This window comes from Solanum lycopersicum, chromosome 1, assembly GCF_036512215.1.
Source record: "Solanum lycopersicum chromosome 1, SLM_r2.1".
NCBI classification, from domain to species: Eukaryota; Viridiplantae; Streptophyta; class Magnoliopsida; order Solanales; family Solanaceae; genus Solanum; species Solanum lycopersicum.
This window is the reverse complement of record NC_090800.1, coordinates 31,850,485-31,864,793: the sequence shown is the minus strand read 5'-3', so window position 1 is coordinate 31,864,793 and position 14,309 is coordinate 31,850,485.

Here is a 14,309-nt window from a genome sequence, read left to right as displayed (position 1 = left end):
AAACCTCAAAAATATCAAAGGAAAGCAAATGAAGAAGAACCACTTCAAACATTGGAAGAACAACTTCTATCCTCAAGTTTCCTAGTAACCGTCTCCGAACTTGAGAGAATAATTAAGAACACTTGATAAAATATAATGTTTATATTTTTTACTCTCTAAGATTTTCTTCTAAATGAGTTCAATGTTTATAGACTTCAGATTTAGAGCATGTGAATCCATTCGTCATCTATAGCTGTGAATCGTTGAGAGATTTTGCGACTTGCCCTTTGTCTGGTTTGTCTCCATTTTTGGTGTGCCTTAATATCCATGCATGCGATATCGTTGGGCGGAATAACTTTGCTTCATTGAATTATTCGGTGAAGGGCCAATTACTTCTTTTCGTCGCCTTTTGATCCATCTCCTTCACGACACACTTGTTGTAAGAAACCGGACCTTTGAGTACTTTGAATCTTTAGGTGTTCTCATCCATTTTGCGCCTAAGTTTTCATCCTACTACCAAATCCCAAAATACCTCAAACTTAAAATTTATTATCTGATATTGAGATAAAATACACAATTAAGGACATAATTTGAATTAAATAAGGCCCTAGATGAGTCCAATTTGAGGACTCATCAAACCTAAACAAAAACAATTAGTATACCGGAAGGTGGTACCCAATGTCATAGCTATATTTGAACGTGGTAATCTGATGCAGTTAGTTAGTCTAGAACGTGGCAATCTGATCCCATCTTTATGTCGGAACATGGCAATCCGATCCTAATTAGTTATGTTGGAACGTGGTAATCCGATCCTTTAACACACACCATCACAAATGCAAGTACAGTCTCAAGTTATCCAATCAAGAAGTGATGCATTCATATAATGATTCATCTTTCTCATATACAACAAGTGTGATTAATAATGCAACATTCATATGCATAGAAGCATCATAATGATGCATGAACATACAAACATCACACAATCATAGAATCACAACCATCACCTACCTCAATTCCAAGTTAGAATCCCCTAAGGAGCTTGAATATTCCCTTTTTCATATTCTTTCCTCTTGTTCTACGTCTACAAATAAATAATATACGCAAGGATAAAAAAGATATCCAATTACTTGGATTAAATTCAATAATATCAATCCTAGGTCAACCCTAGATCTCATGTATCCAAACAATGGCTTTTCCCACCATAGTTTTCTATTATAACCCCTCCCTCGTTGTTTATAACACAAGAAAATATATTCCACGAATCAAAAATTGATCCGGGAGGTGAAAGTCTTACATTAAGCCCCAAGAATGGTGAAAAACTGTCAAGAAGTCGTATGAGGTGTTCCTTAGCTCTCAAAGTCAAAAAGTTTTGGACAAAAATGTTTTAGGGTTTATTTACGACTTTAAGTTGTGTCTGACCCTCCACAACGACACCCGCCCTTATATAGCGGACCAGAAAGAGACACCAAATCCAGCATCAAACATTCTTGTATAAAACAGTGAATCATTTAATTAATTGCAAGACCACCATTCCACAACACACTTCTAACCAATGTAACTAGCAAAATACCATTTACGCTAAGATTGATTCATGAAGTTCTACTCGCCGAATTCAATTTTGTAGATTCATATATGTTCCTTGACGTCTTATATAACTACTAATGTAATAAAAATTATAAATAAGTCACCCGATATCTACGACATTTTCCTACATCTTAATGACTCCGAGTTCGTCCAAATCTAGACTAAGTTGAGAAATGTTTTGTGTCCCCAATCCTTTTCCCATTGGTTTTTCCCTAATGACCTTATAGTGTGTATGTACATGTTATCCCTCTAAGGTAAAAGGTGGTTTCTGATAGACCCTTGATTTAAGTAAAGTGAACCTCTCTTAACAGAAGCAAATAATTTCTCTCCTCTTTCTGCTTTACACTTGTAACGTTATTACACAAAACTCGAATTGAAAAACATTAGCTAGCTATCAATAGTGATCGGTTTACTAAGGTGTATTAAAAATTTAAAATTAGATGGTCGAGGTAATGTCACACATGTTTGGAGATTATAATAAAGCAGAGAACTGTAAAATGGGAAAATTAAAAAAAACACAATGTATTAGGATTTAACTGATAAGTAGTATTACATTAGTACTGATCACCTTTGTTTGACATTTTATTTTTTAGAATGAATTTTTTTAAATTAAAAAAACGGCTTCTAAAAATACATGTCTAATAGCTTGTAATAGATAGTATACTGTGTTTTTTTCGCTTATCATAAATGCATACTAAGAAAAGTAGATAAAACATTCAAGATAAGGATGATTATAGTTCAACCTGTATCAAGAAAAAAAAATGAAGTCTTTGTTGATTTATGGGATCTAAACAAACACTCAAGCATGCCTATAAAAAGGGAGAAAAGTTAAGTTGATAATAAAAAGGAAATTTTTAAGTTTTTTATGAATGTCGAGTCTTTCCATTATCTACTCTCTGATTATCAAAGTGGACATGCTATTACGTGATTTAATCTCCACTGTAAGGATAAATCAATAAGATCGGGACAAACACTTTCTTTTTTCTTACGGGTGGACATTAGTTATTTGATATAATTGAAGCCATTTTTTTCGGTTGTATTCTGGAAACCATTTCTTGTATATTTCTTTATATGTAATTTTGAAATATTTGATTTGTCTTCTACTACTAAAAGTCACCATATTATTATTAATGATTTTCTATTTAAAGAACTTTTTGGTTCTGAATTTAGCAGTGATACACTGCTATGGGTGGAAATGTATGTCCTGATTAGTTTGAAACTTCGTTGGAAGATTCTAAAGTTTTTCTCGCTGACACTGGGGCTGACGTCCCTAACTTTGGTCCCCTATATCTTCGTTTTAAGAATCCATTTTTGCCCATGTTGTGGCTACAACTCTTGTTCAATAAAAGGGTTGTCTTAGAAAAATCTCCAACAGAGTTATATTTTTTGTTTACTGTCTGCTAAAGAAGATCAATAAAAATTGGGCTCTGTAGGTTCGCGACTATTGTTTACTGTATGGACTACTTATTTTCTAAGACTATTGTTTATTCTCTTGTGGATCGCTCTAACAACATGCGTACATTGATTGATTCTACATTTGATACTCGAACTTTTTCGATCATGAATTATGTGTTTAAACGAGAAATGGTATTAGAAGGAGTCGTCCCAATCAAGGGCTAATGCACCCCGGGATACAAGGATATCTGCTGACTTTGCAAGATTACTCCTCGAGGAGGCTGAACACATTAAGATAAGTCTCGATGTTCTAGAATACTATATCCAGGTTGTGGAGGATTCCCTTGGAAAAGTGTTATAACTCCACAACGACTCCAATATTAATATTGAAAAGCTTCGGCTTGAGATGGGAGGACTTCAGAAAGATGCCTCTTGTTATGTTAACACCATGCTAAAAGAAGTCAATTCCATCAAAATTGGAGGTGACTCTTATAACAGTCAATTAGAGGTCACTATAAACACTTCATATTGCTCTTTCTCTAAGATTTTTGAGAAATATCTTACCACATTTGGCACGAACGTGGTCAACACTGTGACGTATTTTCTAGTAAAATATTAAGACTATGACCTCGTTCGCTTTTGTTTGAGGCACTTAGTTTTGTGGATATCTTTCTCCTTATCTGTTGGACTGTATATTTGGGGCTACTTACCCATACTCATTGTCTATTTAGTTTTTTCCTTCTTTCTCTATCTTGCTTGCTGATTTTTTTATGACGTAAAAGGGGGAGAATCTGTACATGGGCATAGAAAAGGGGAAGAACTCATAAAGGGGGAGCACTGAATTGACCATTCATCCAAGAAAATCGAACAGGAAAGGCGTCTTACTCTTTCATTAATTATAGTTGTCAATATCAAAAAGGGGAGATTATTAGCTTATTATATTCTAATTAATGACAAATCGAAGAAATTAACAAACAAAAATAACATTACAAAAAACAACACAAAGCCAAGGATTAAAAAATCAAATCATGTCTGGATTTACTAAGCAAAAAAAAAAGGCAAGAGATCTTCAATCACGCAGAACTAATCGCTAAAGAAGGAAAAGATATGTTAGCACATCAATTAACGACAACTGACAGAAAAGATTATCAAATCAACAAAATTCAAGGAAGATCAGACAATATCTCAGGAAATCATCAAACAAATTAAGAAATTAATTTAATCATGTATATATCAGATATGGACATGATGCGGCAAATCAATTCAATTAAATCAAGGAATCCTCCTAGGATCCTTGATTTAAAACTCCCTTGGACTTTTGAATAAAGCATCACCTGTCACGGCTATTTAAACCTCTATCTTTCTTATATAAAAAAATACGCAACTTCTCTTGAGCTTATATTACGATATTTTTTTAATCTTTCATAAGGCAATGTAATCACATGAGTGAACAAAATTGAAAACAAAAGAGAGAGAAACATTATGTGTGTACGTTTCAAAGTAGAGGAAGTGTCAAGTTAGAATTTCATATTTGCATATCAGAGAGGACAAAGTAAGGGAACTCTATACTTTTCAAGGCTCACTTCAAAATTCTCTATTTATACTGTGGATAGTCTATTTTTTAGACCTAGCGTGAATTAGATGATCCAACAAACAATTTATCAGATGTTGAATCATGACGCTCTAAAGAAAATCCTTGAAACCAAATGGGACTTGACTAAGCACATCATTGGTGATTCAAATCAGTATAAACTTTATGTGTTTTTTATTTTCTACAAGATACTTTTTCTGTTTCTTCATTCTACTATCTTGCGGGTGAGTAGGCAAACTAATATCAGTAGCTGACTAAGGAATAATTTAATTCATCCCAATCTCTTGTATATCACATAGTTAAACAGGTATGTCGAGTCTTTCCAACATCTTCTCTTTGGTTCTCAAAGTTTCCATTTTATTACGTGATTTAATCTCCACTTCAGCGAGATATCAATTACATCGGTGCAAATATTCTATGAGGTAATTTGTGTATTGAACAGTGTCCAAAACTCTGCATGGTATTGAAGCTATTTTTTTTGTTGTATTCTATAAATCATTTCTTGTATATTGATTAATATGTAATATTGAAATTTTTTTTTGTTTTCTCCTACTAACTATTACCATATCATTATTAATGATTCTATTTAAGGAATTTTTTGGCTTTGAAGTAACCGGTGATACATTTTTCATGCTTGGAAATGCATGTCCTGATCTGATTGAAACAACCTTGGAAGATGCAATATTTTTGTTCCTAATAATCGGGATGAAATCTCTCACTTTTGTCCCCAATCTCTTGGTTTTGAAAATAGAATCTCGCCCATATTTTGGCTACAACTACGGTTCATTTTAATTAACTTCAGTTTTTTTTATTTGAGGATGATGATAAATTATTTGTTCTTGTGATTTATGATCTTGTAGTTTATATTTTCTTTTTACGTTCTTTTTTATGTTTATTTTATTGCTCATCAAGAGGAATTATGGAAACAATTTGTCAATCTCTGTCGTTTGCGGTTAGTATCTTCAAACTTACTTTGTGAGAGTACTGATGAACGTATTTTTTTGTAATTTTTCGGTTTCTTTTTCTAAAAAGAAACGATGATTTTGATAAATAAGTTCTTGTAATTTCACGATATAGAATTTTGACTTTCTTTTTCGTTCTTTGCAATTTTTATAAAAAGATTAAATATAATGTAACTTTGGGGGGGGGGGGGTTCATTATTATTTTTATTCAACTTTTTATTTATTTTGTATTTCATTATTTTATGATTGTTGACACCCATTTTTTACCTTTAACTATTAAAATATGCGATTAAATACGTATTTTTAAAAATATATTTCAAGTTTTAAATGTTAGTCCATTTTGTCCAAAAAATATATTTAATATGCATAATTTATAATAATTATTATAAAAATATTTTAGAATTATTAATAAATTTTGAAATACTGATTTTACTGAAATGTTTAAAAATTTAAGTGAGTTTAATTATATAAAAAATATTATATTATATATAGTATTTTAATTGGATATCAACTCTTCATTTCAATTTTCCCTAAAATCATTTATATCTTAGCTTATTCTATTCTAAATTCTTTCAATTCTAGTCTATTTAATATCAAGTGTATTCCAATTATATGCACTTTTCGATTCCAATTCTAGCAAACTTTTATTGCAAGTTTGGCCATTTAATTCCAATCCAATGTGATTTTGAGATTTAATCTTATAATATGGAGCATCCATCTTTTGATATTGAATCATAGTCCCTCATCTCTTAAAAAATTAACCTATCCTTTCTTTCCATTTAGATACGAAAACACCTAAACCCTGACTATTCCATTTTTCTACTCTTCCTCGACTCCATCTCTAGCCGCCATCTCTACAACCTTTTCTCTCCATTTAAATTACCTTGTATTTCTAAGCGTGTTTGGTAGAGTTTTACGTGCTCGTTTTTGATGAAATTCATGTGAGAGGTGCTAAACTCATATACGATCATTTTTTGGGTTGGAAATGTCCAGGAAAACATCCTTAAGCACGACCCAAGGGTCCTAGAAGAAGGACCCAAGTTAGTGCCCTAGATTGCCCAAGACAGCCCAACCAACAGTTGGCAATCGACACCCAGTGGGTCAGTCGATGCCCTGTTGGTGGAGGATCGTCGATTACGAGTTAGTCTTGGGAGAGGAGATTTTAAATACAAGCCTCACTCCCCAACCATGGACCAACAGGATAGTCCTTTGGTCAAGGTACGGGCCGTCGATGGCACTTCCGCCTGTGAGGTTTGTTATACGCACCTTCACTGATAAGTGATAGCTGAAGTTGTAATTTCACACCACAAACAAATAGAAGGTTTTCAGATTACTAAGGGGTATTTTTGGTATTTTAAATGTGTTTATAAGCCTTAAACACATTGAAGACTTCATTCTACAAAATCAAAAACACAAATCTCTTAGAATTGTCTCTATAACTGCATTAGAGTAAAAAATCAAGGAAGGTCTTGGTGTGATGAATTGAGTGTAGATCATTCATAAATTGAATAATTATCTTCATCAAGGTATGAATTTTGATCCTTGAAACTCGCTCCATCAAGGAGCCCAACCTTCAAGTTGTTATCTCAAGTTTTCAAAGTTGAATTTTCCAATTTCATGACTCTACCATTGGATCTTGATTCAATTATTTTTAAACGTTTATTATGGACTAAACTGTTATTGTGTAATAGTTTTAACATAGATTACCTATGAACCCATGAAATGGATGAACCCTAGTTTTTGACTATGTTATGGGTTACTTGATATTGAACTAATATTGATGAATTGTGGTGTACATTTCTATGGGTTGTCTAATGATGTAATAATTGTATTCAATTGATATATATATTGACTTATATTGATGAATATGTAGTGAATTGACCTATTTTCATGAATATAGATATAATTATGGTGAAATGTTGGTTATGGCCATGTGTAAGGGCCTTGTGATATTGAATATGGTGATTTGGCATTGAATTTAGGTACTGAAGGTGGATTGGTGGTAGAATGCCATATTTCCTTTATTTTGATGTTAATTAGGCTTAAATTGTATTTTAATTTTGATTGTCCACTTATGATGGTGGTGTTATGTGTTTTACTTGTAATTGATGTGGACTTGTCGGCATTACTTTGTGTATTATGATGATCATGGCCTTGTCAGAAACTACTTGAAGTAATGTGGATATTTGTGTAATGATTATATAAATCATGAGAATACCTATCTACATGTGAAGTCATATATGTGTTCTTCTATTCATGTCATCTTAGGTGATTATGTTAGATTATGACTTTGACCTAGTGTGCATAGAACTAAAGGTTGAGTCTTTGTTATTCCTAATTGTCTATGAGTCTATATTTTTCATTTATATGATGTTATGATAGTGTGTATGATAACTTGAAGATGATAGTAGTTCCTTCTATGTGCTTCTAGAATGACATGTAAGGTGTGTTAAAGTGAAGTATGTAGTATGTTGTGTTGGTTGACTTGTGTCACTTGCTAGATGTACATATGAACATGAATACGTGATGCCTTGACTGTTGATTTTAAAGTTCTTAGTCTTATATGTATGAATGATATGAGACCTTAAATGATGTTAAGTTAGTATTTTATGTGGAACCTTGAACATTGTGGTAAGGTAATAAATGTTGAAGTTATTAGCCGTAATGGCATCCTTCGGAGAGAAGGTATGATGGACTTCAGGTTAATTGGCTGTAATGAAATCATACTAATCCGTAGGAAAGTCATCATGAGTTTTTGTAGCCATTATAAGGTAAGCCTAAAGGACATCTTTGGTAGGGTAAATTTGATTAGGTTATGAACTAGATATGGAACCCCTTTACATGAACCTTAAATGTTAATTACTCTATGTGAAAGAAGGTTAGCACCGAGAGAGTATGGTAAGCGAAGTAGTTTTAGTCAATGAATGAGACTAGAATACAAATCATGCCCTTCATATTCCTTAACCATGTGGCTACACGAGATGTGTCTAAGTTCTACCATTGGAACGTAGAACAACCTTATCAGAGTAGGATAAAACTCTTGAGTCCACGTCTTGCTATCATTGTCTTTGTCAGTTATTCCTATTCTTATAATATGGAATACCTATAAGAATCAGAGAAGTTCTATGAGGTTTAGGGTATGAGACTCTATCTAGACATTGCACAATAGGTTTTGAAGGTGTTACTTGGATTTCCTAGGTCTTGTCCAAGACCATTACATGAATGTCCATTATGTGTTTAATGTCTTCTAAATGAAATAATGAATGTAATTACTAAGGTTAAGAAAGTATGTTTAATGTATAAGTACTTATCTAGAGTAGTTAAGGATTGTCTAGTTAAGGTGTGAAGGGGGCATAGGAATGTTAACTTTGTATCTTTCCTAGATGAGTCTTAAGAACGACTCTAGTTTAGAGAATAGTTTATTATGTGGAGATGATCTAAACTAAGATAGTCTTAATGATTATTTAGGTAGTCTTGAAGAGGTCAATCATGGACATTATCTTCTTCATTTACTTAAGTAAGTCTTTTGATAGCCTTTGGTAAGATGTCATATCATCAATATATTCTTATGCTAAGTGAGCATGAATTTATCATAGATAGTCTATAGGATCTCTTAAGTGTGTGTAAGGGATTGTATGGTTGGTTTTTTTACAACTCACTCAAGGTTTACTTAGAGTCATCTTTGGTAGAAGTATCTTACATTGATGTTTATGATGTCTTGTAACTCTGTATGTAACTCATCATAAGTAGTCTTGAGGGTCATTTAGGTATGCTTAGAGAGGTTGTATGGGCGGTGTCTCTTGATGTTACTTAAGTGATTCTTAGGATAGCTTTAAGTGGTATAATTCCATACTAGAAGATGTCAAAAGGGAAGATAAGAAACATCACTGTACAGTGAAGGAATTCACTGTAACAGTGAGTTCCGCTTACTAAAATGTTTGTTCAAAATTATGATAATTTGTTTGAATGTTGTCTTATGTGTTTCTAATTTGTTAAATGTTGTTCTTATGATTATAATAGGACTTTTAGATGAAAAGATACATATTTCCAGTAAATGTTCGTTTTCATGATTTCATGCATTATTCCATACATAGTACACGTGGTTGTACTAATCTATACTTTTATCTATCTCTATAGTTGTTGGTAGGTGAGGAACATTTGCGAAGTGAAGACTTGGACCATAGAAAATTGTTCAAGAGAAGTTGAAGTATGTCCTCATTTAACTCGAGGGCATATATGTCTTTTATGTTTTTTTATTTGTAGTATTGTAATAGACTACGTATTTCTATATTCATATTTTGTATGGGTCGTGTACCAAGTATTATTGTGTCTTAAAAGATAATGAGATTGAGACTTAGTATTTCCTATGACTTTATATGAAAGACATTTTTAAAGGCTATGATATGTTTTTGTGAAAATTTTAATTCCGCACTACTTTTCACTATGTTTAGGTGATGAATGAAATGAAAGGGCTTGTACAAGACCTACGAGTGGTCAAGTACGCTAGTTGCGATCCGGGATAGACCATAACTTCTAGGGTGTGGTTTCGAGATTTGACAAGCTTGGTATCAGAGAAAAGTATGTGAAAGTAGTATTAGGAATCAAGAAGTCTCATCAACTCATTTCTAGTAGAGTCTTTACTATCGGTATGAGTCGTGACAAATCTATGGGCGAGACGCTATAGGACGATAGAGTATCCCTTCTTTTCTACTTCTATGTTGTGTCGTATACTAAAAGTAATGAGTACTCTTTTCTTATGATTTTCCTTGTGTTTCTAGGAAGATGAATATGCGAAGGACGCCGGCTAGGGTAGTTGACGAGAATGAGGTGTAAGAGGATATTCTGCCTCAAGTTGAAGAAATTGAGCAAGTTCCTCAAGGTTCTCAAGGTGATCAAGTCTGTAATGATGAAGGAGGTAATGGGGATCCCCCGCAATTGAGTAATAGGGATATCAGAGAGGATTTGCTTGCTTAAGCCTGAGCCATGACTACTCAAGTGAATTTGATTATGGCGCCTAGGGTGAATGTTGTTGAGAGCACTATCATGTCTAGGTTAAAAGATTTTGTGAGGGTGAATCCTCCTATCTTTCTTGGCTCTAAGATAGGAAAGGATCCCTAAGAGTTTCTTGATGTAGTGTACAAGGTTTTTAGTTCTATGGGGGTTACATGTAGAGAGAAGGCGGAGTTGGCTTTGTATAAATTGAGGGATGTTTCTAAAATATGGTACACTCAATGGAAGGATAATAGGCCGGAAGAGTTGTGTCCTATTGTGTGGGAAGAATTTAAGGAAGATTTTCTTGGTAAGTACTTCCTCAATGAGAAAAAGGAAGTTAAGGTAGTTGCGTTTATCAATCTCAAGCAAGGCAATATAAGTGTTGAGTAATACTCTTTGAAGTTCCCAATGTTATCTAGATATATCCCTTCTCTTGTGTCTAATCAAAGAGATGAAATGACTCATTTTGTGACGGGTGTAGCCGACATAGGGAGGGAGTTATGTTGAACTGCTATGCTACGTGATGACATGAAACTATCTACACTAATTGTGTATGAACAATCAATTAAGAGTCTAAACTTAGGAGGATGGCTAGAAACATAAAAAGGGGTGGTTCTAATAACCAAGAGCAAACTAGGTTTATGAAAAGGGCTCAATCTCAAGAAGAATCTAGGAGTTCTAAGTTCAAGCTTGAGAAATGAGGTGGTTACGAAAATGGCAAGCCTATCTGTGTCAATTGTGGAAAGAAGAATTATGGTGAGTGTCTAATGGTTACCGAGAGTTTCTATTGTTGTTGTAAGGAATGACACAAGGTGAGAGATGTCCTATGGTTTCTTTTACAGGAAGAGAGGGTAATAAAGTTGCTCTTTGTATTCCAAAGGATGATGCTCCAACAAAGAGGTGATGTATGCACTCCGGACTAGAAGGGAGAAGACGGGTGATGTGATTATGATGATGGTAAGTCCTTTAATTTCTTTTTAGTGATATGAGTTCCTTCTAAGTGGGGGAGTATGATTCGTAGATGGGATAAAATAGTGATAGAAGCAAGTTTCATGTGCATGGTATGTAGAAGTTTTGTTGAAATTGAATTGCATTAACTTCTTGCATTGTTTATTTTTAAGAAGCCATAATTATATTGTAAGATGTTTTATATGGTGTTACTTTGCATTTTAGTATGTTCCTATCATGAATTGTCTAGAAAGTTGCATTTTTCAGAAAGTTGCAAAAATCAATGTAGCTTGGAAAACATCTCACTTTTAAAATTTTGGGAGTTTAAATAATTTATTCTTTGGTATAGAATTTTTATAATATGATTAGATTTAAGGTGTATAAGTATGATATTGAATACAAAATGAGTTTTTGCTATTCAGAATGAAACATTTGAATTTTATAGCATAATGAGTTATAGAATTGTTTTCTAGTTTCTTGTTGTGTTGTGAATATTTTGACTATTATATTTTCTTATTGATTATCTGTTGTATCGTATGTTTATTATCTTCTAGTTAAATCTCTATTCTTGGAAGTGTTCGGAGAGTGGCAAGTGTCATTGGAGGATGAATATTATCCAAGTGGGGGAGATTGTAAGACCCCGAAAGTGAATTAGGTGAACTAGAGTCTACATGTTTTTTATGATCTTCTAAGGTCCTAAATAGGATTCTTATGGGATATTGAGGCTGTGTCTAAGACTTTAGGTGCATTGGAAGTCAAACGTCAACGAACGGCCAGAAAGTTCTACTACTCTATTACCTATGTTCCACATATGTGATTCTATGAATTTATGTGTGATTCATCAGGTTTTAAGATCCTTAAATGAGTTATTATAGAATGTATAGGTAGTGTGTCAAATTTCGTAATGTTTTGATGGAAAACATCCAATAACGTCCATGAAGTTTAAAAGATGTGCCTTGAAATGACCTTGTATGTCTAAGAAGGTATTGTCAAGTTTTACGTGTTCGTTTTGGATGAAATTCATTTGAGAGGTTCTAAACTCATATAAAATCATTTTTGGGTTGAAAACATCCTTAAGGACTACCCAAGGGTCCTTGAGGAAGGACCCATGTTGGTGCCCTAGATTGCCTAAGACATCCCAACCAACGATTGACAATCGACGCCCAGTGGGTCAGTAGACGCCTCATTAGGGGAGCATCGTCAATTCAGAGTTAGTCGTGGGAGAGGAGAGTATAAATGCAATCCTGTTTCCCCAACAACAGAACAATAGGATGGCCCGTTGGTCAAGGGACAGGCCGTCGGTAGCCCTTCGGTCTGTGAAGTTGTGTTATGCGCAACTTCACTGTTAAGTGAGGGGTGAAGTTGTAATGTAATCCCACTTCCAAATATAAGGTTTGGAGGTCCCTATGGGGTATTTTGTGTATATTAAATGTGTTTATAATCCTTAAGCACATTGAAGACTTCATTCTTCAAAATTAAAAACCCAAATCTTTTAAATTTCTCTCTATAACTCCATTGGAGTAAAAATCAAGAAAGGGCTTGATGTGACGAATTGAGAGGATATTCTTCATATAATTGAATAATTAGCTTCATCATGATATGAATTTTGATCCTTGAAACTCTCTTCATCAAGGATCCCAACCATCAAGATGTTTTCTAAAGTTTTCAAATTTGAATTGTCCAATTTCATGATTCTACCATGGGATCATCCATCAATTGTTTTTAAACGTTTATTATCGATTAAAATGTTATTATATTGATGAATTTAGCATAGATTACCTATGAACCCATGAATTGGATGAATCCTAGTTTTTGACTAAGTTATGGATTACTTGATATTGACCTAATATTGATGAATTGTGGTGTAAATTTGTATGGGCTGTCTAATGATGTAATAATTGTATTCAATTGATATCTAGGTTGTATTGGATTGATGAATATGTAGTGATTTGACCTATTTTCATGAATATAGATATAATTATGTTGAATTGTTGGTTATGGCCATTGATAAAAGCCTTGTGATATAGAATGTGGTGATTTCACATTATATTAAGGTATTGAAGGTAGAGTGGTGGTAGGTTGTCCTATTTACTTTATTTTGATGTTAATTAGGCTTCAATTGTATTGTAATTTTTATGGTCCAGTTATGATAGAAGTGTTATCTGTTTTACTTGTAATTAATGTTGCCCTGTCGGTGTTACTTTATGTATTATGACGATCATGGCCTTGTCGGAAACTACTTTAAGTAATATTAATATTTGTTTAATGATTATATAAATCATGACAATATATATCTACATGTGAAGTTATATATGTGTTATTCTAATCATGTCATGTTAGGTGGTCATGTTAGACTATGACTTTGACCTAGTGTGTATAGTCTTAGGGTTGAGTCTTGGTTATTCCTAATTGACTATATGAGTCTATGATTGTAATATTGATGATGTTATGATAGTGTGTAGGATGACTTGAAGATGATAATAGTTGCTTCTATGTGCTTCTAGAATGACATGTAAGGTATGTTAAAGTGGAGTATGTGGTGTTATGTGTTGGTTGACTTGTGTCCGTTGCTTGATTTACATATCAACATGAATAAGTGATGCGTTGATTTAGGATGTTAATGTTCTTAGTATTGTATGTATGAGTGACATGAGACCCTAAATGATGTAATGAGAGTCTTTTGTCTGGAACCTTTAACCTGTGGTAAGGTTATGAATGTTGAAGTCGTTAGCCGTAATGGTATCCTTCAAAGAAAAGGAATGATGAAACTAAGGTTAATTGGCTCGAATGACATCATATTAATCCTTAAGAAAGTCATCATGAGCTTCTTGTCTCCATTGTAAGGTAACCCTAAATGA